This window comes from Pteropus alecto, unplaced genomic scaffold (genome assembly GCF_000325575.1).
Source record: "Pteropus alecto unplaced genomic scaffold, ASM32557v1 scaffold104, whole genome shotgun sequence".
Lineage (NCBI taxonomy): Eukaryota > Metazoa > Chordata > Mammalia > Chiroptera > Pteropodidae > Pteropus > Pteropus alecto.
In genome coordinates, this window is record NW_006436664.1 from 2,818,824 (window position 1) to 2,823,887 (window position 5,064).

The 5,064-nt window shown below is 38.5% G+C and overlaps 1 pseudogene; it reads left to right on the forward strand.

Moving 5' to 3' along the window:
- The first annotated feature begins 4,176 nt into the window (after positions 1 to 4,176).
- Positions 4,177 to 4,295, forward strand: LOC112481134 (annotated as a pseudogene).
- Positions 4,296 to 5,064: the final 769 nt, after the last annotated feature.

Below are 5,064 nucleotides of genomic sequence, written 5' to 3' on the forward strand. Positions count from 1 at the left end.
GTACTATGTCTGTTTCTATGTACTAAGCAAAGCTCCTAAGTCTCCTGGTCTTATTAGTGTGGATTTGTGAAGTAGGTGTCCAGTGGCACAGTCCTAGGAGGGGTTCAGCTGCAGGACAAACCTAGCCCAAACCTCTACCCCTTCAGGGTCACCTGTTAAGATTCAGCAAGCTATCCACAGATGCTGTGCTTACAGTTGAGTCAAAAGGCCACACCAGAAATTGAGGCCAGCTGCCTCCAGTGTGAGTCTAGGTGCTGCTCAGCAAGGAGCATCTGATTCGCTGACGATATACCTAGATGTGGCTTGGGTGGAGCTGCGAGTTGGGAGAGGCGAGGTTTCAGGGAATCCTCTGGGCAGAGCGATCTCTGTTATCCAGTTTGATGATGTCAAGGCTATGGTGGCACTGTGTCCTGTGCACTGGAAAGGGGGAGGGCTCAATAGGAAACTTCTGTACAGAGTGAGTCTCACCTCGGCCCTCACTCTGCAATGTCTCCCTGTAAGGCACCGGAGCTCAGATCGAACAGGTCCATCATCACGAAAATCCGCTTGAGGATGCGGCCCCTTTAAGAGGCATCTGCAGCTGCCATTGCTGCAGCCTTCCTATCAGGCACTGGAGACCGGACAGCCTCACGTCCTCACCCTGTCCTACCTTCTGCCGTTGTAGGGTGATTTCTTGGATTTCTCTCTAGTTGTATGGCTTGTTCATCTAGATCCTAGGCAATTTTTCCTTGCTGCTTGCTTCTTGTTTCCGTCACAACTTTGATTTGGTTGCCAAAGGGATAAACAGAGCCTCTCTCATCTATGCCATTCCCCTCCACCCCTCCCCCCGCCCCACCTATTGTATATTCTTATAATGGAATGTAATATTAATATAACCTATAGAGACTTTTACAAAAATGAGATTGCATTATCCTGTTTTGGACTGTTATTTAAGAGATAGTATACATATTATCAGTCATTTTTTAAACTATCATTAAAAATAGGAATAAAAACTTTTATTATTTTCTTAATAAAAACATATTTAATGTAGAAAAGTATAATGAAAAACAACTTTTAATATAACTGTTAATATAATAATATACAGATACATTTTGATATTATCTTAGTCTACATTCAGAGCTTTTAAAAATATGTGTACATATATAAATGTATGTGTACATTTTTATAAACAATATTACATTTTAGATTCTGTTTTGTAATGCACATGAACTTTCAGTAAATGGTATCTATACCTTTTATGTCTATAGGCATCTAAATCATAATTCTTAATGACTGTGCAATAATCTCACTGTATAGTATATCATCATTTATTTACCAAATCCTTTATGTTGAATGGTAGGTAATTTTTATTTTTTTGCTATTATTTACATTGCCTCAATTGACCTTGCTGAACATATATGCTTCAACGCTTTTTCAGTTTCCGTAAAGTAAATTGTGAGGCTTTTGATAGAGTACCAAATTACTCTTGGAAAACTTGTACCAGCAGACACTCCTGCCAGCTGTTTTTGAAGCCTGTTTTCACACACACCACATGCTTACCACTCACTGCATTTTACAGCCAGAGTGTCTTTGACTGGAACTAATAGGAGCAAGGAGGTGGTATGGGTTTAACATAGCTTGGTTTCAAATCTTAATTCTGTCACTCACTAACTGAGGGCTATGTTTCCTCATCTGTAAAAGGCAGATAATAACAATGCCCATCTCATATGGTTATCCTGAGGATTAAATGAGATGGTAGATATAATGCATTTAGGATGGTGTTTGGCACATAAAAAGCAGTAAATAATCATTAGCTGTTTTATTATATAGTTAAAATGATTGGTCTGATGGCATCTTGCTGGTTTGTATATTGTCACCTCTTAATTCAATTGTAGACAAAGATTTTTCTGTTAGATTCTTGTCATCTTTCAAAAACATCATACTATATATATGTATGTCTATATATAGATTAGATATCTATTTTATATTCTAAAGCTTGTAACAACCCCAAACAGAAAAATTCCGACCTAAGATAGGAAATGTAACAGCACTGTAGAGACTAATTCAGCCTGCCTCATAGAATGAGCTCCTGAGATTAAACATCTTCCACAAAGCTAATTAATTTGGGCAAAGAAGAGCAGCTGGAGAGCATTTTCTTTGTAAAAGTTTAAATATCATAACAATACTTTATTTACAAAGCATAACTACAAACTCTAGGATCTAACCCATCACTCTAAGTACCCTGCAGCACATCTTTGAACAGCACGAGGTAGCTGAAAACTGCTGAGAAATAGCCAGTGGCAGACTCATCAGGCACAGAATTTTGTGCAGGTGGGTGACAGTTTTCACAGCAAATGCAAAACTAGGTCTCCAGTTGAAAATGTCAAAAAGAAACAGTGGTATTATCCTGGGATGCAATACTGGCAATACTGTATCTGATCTTGGGAGTGCCTGTCCACTCTGCATGGGTGCTCTCTTATCAGGAGCGTTGTCTCAGATGTGGGCAAAATGGAATACTTCAAAGAAAAGCAGCCGAGAGAACTGAAGTTCTATCAGTCAAGGAAGAGTAGAAAGAACCTAGAGCGCTCAGCTCTGAGAACAGATTTAAGACACAATATTGGACTTAGGATAGTTGAGGGATGAGAGTTGCCCCATCTCCTTGGTAGAAGCCAAACAAATGGACAGAAGCGACAAAGAGGCAGATTTTGGTTACTTGGGTTCAATGTAAAGACAGCTAAATTAGTAGTAATAATGTAAATAGCTTTAAATATCCTTTAAATAGAGCCACACAAGCTGTAGTGTGTGTGTATGTGTATTTAATATTTATTCTTCTAAAGATGTAACATATTCAGGGGTTTCAAGGAATTTGTGGGTCTGGTAAATTGTGAGCCTTTTTATTCATTAATGGAAAGCTAGTCAGTTTTCTCATTTGAATGCAATCTCTCATTTCCTGAACACAGATATATTAGATCCTCTCCCTCCCCTCCTCTATTTCCTCCTTCCTTCCTTCCTTTCATTTCTCTCTGTTTCTCTCTCTCTTTCTTTCTCTTTTTCTCTTTCTTAGTCTTTCTTCCTTCCTCTCTTCTCCTTTCGTTCCCTTCTTTCTTCCCTTTCTTCCTTCATGATCACATCTTTGGGGGCATTGAGAGAATCAACTTAATAATGACCGAAACTAATGTAACTGGAAGCAATGTCTTCTGACCCAATAGAACTTCCTGGATTGGCCCTGCGTGAGATGGGAGAATCTTCTGTCAGTACTTCTTGAGCAGGCAAAGCTTTAAAATTAAAAAAAAAAAGAAAGACTATTTACCAACTATCTCATTACCAGTATATCCTAGGGGTACTAAAGAAATAGTTCTACCTCAGATTGCACCTAGGTGCTTAGGCAAGCCCACCACTTGGCACAATGCCCTATGGACAGTAAGCACTCAAATATCTTTAATGATGAGAGGGAGGGAGAGAAAGAGAATAATGATGATTACAGCCATGAAAACAGTGTTTAGAAATGGTGGTTATATGATAGTGATGACAAAAATACTGCTTACTTTTGAAAACTGAAGGAATCAATTTTTATGTCATATGGTAGAATTAGGAAACTTCACTGAAAGACATCATTCTGGAACAGATTTTCAGTTTCCTTTCAAGCAATAAATTATTTCTGATAAAATTCAATTCTAGGTTCTATCTGATAGAAGTCAGCTTCACCCTCCTTTTTGGTGAATCTTGTTCACTTGTCAAAAGGGCTTGGGTGTCAAAACTCAAAAATGGCTCAGGAATGCTACAGCAGGCTGACTTCAACAGTTCGAAATTGAAAGGCCCAGAGAGGGAAAAAACCCAGAATTCTGAAAAATGAAACATCTTACCCATCAAAGCAAACAACACCTAAAGCCCCACCCAATTTTAACACCCAAGGAGTTCATTTGTCCTCAGGTTCCAAGATGCATTCAAGGCTAGTTAACTGCATTCCTGATATCTTGGTCCTTGCCCAGAATGTAAGCCCATTGTGTCACCTCTCCACTTTTCCTTCAGGTTTGCTTTTCCTTTCCTCTCTCCTGGCTCATTGTTCAAGGGCTGTCCTCTCTTCCAACACTTTCTGCTATGCTTAGAACATTTAATGCTACCAGTAGCATTAAATACCTTGACCATAATAGAATTTCACACCTAGAAGTGGAGTGTGCCATAAAAACATCTAAAATAGTCTATGGCCATGCTACTCCGAACAAGCCAGATCCTGTCTGATCTTGGAAGCTAAGCAGGGATGGGCCTGGTTAGTACTTGGATGGGACACCACCTAGGAAGACCAGGTGCTGTAGGCATAAAAAAAAAAAAAATAAAAATAAGGGATTGTAAGCTGACAAGCTCCTTGCAATCTGTAAGATCAACCAAGGGTAGCCTCGCCTAAACAACGACAACAACAACAAAACTAAAATATGTGTCTTGGCTTAAGATTGATTAGTGATCACTGAGAACACTGAGATTGGAGGTTGGAAAATGAAGATCCATCTAACATATTTAATATGTTAAATTGCACTAACTTGGAAGGCAGATGTGTCCAATCAGTTTTTTACTCCGTGGGGAGAGGTTAGAAAGGAGTATGTTAGTAGTGTGTGTTGATAATTACTGGGTGTATATGTTAAGGTATTACAAGAAGGAAATGAGCTCTAGTGAGCAGGCAGAAATGAAAGGAGATTGAGAAACATAGGTTTCTCTATTCAAACATTGTTGCAAGGTTTTTAAAATAGGTTTCTTTAATCCTTTCAAAAATCCTATGAAATTTTATTAACAATGTTTTACAGGTAAAGAAAAGGAAGTCTAGAAAGTAAATACTTGTCTAACATCAGCTAGTAAATGGAAGAACCTAGACCCGAAGCCTTGCTATTTAAACTCCAAAATTCATCTTCTAAACACTGTATTCTAGTTAATCCCCAGAATTCATTAGGAACCCTGGCATTTGGATTACAATATTCCTCTCTATCATTAACTCTGTCAATCTGAGTATTTTAAATATCCATCTGGACAATCCCTCCAACTCCCTATTTTACAGTTTTGTTGACATTCTTTATGCAATGACCTTTACCTCCACAC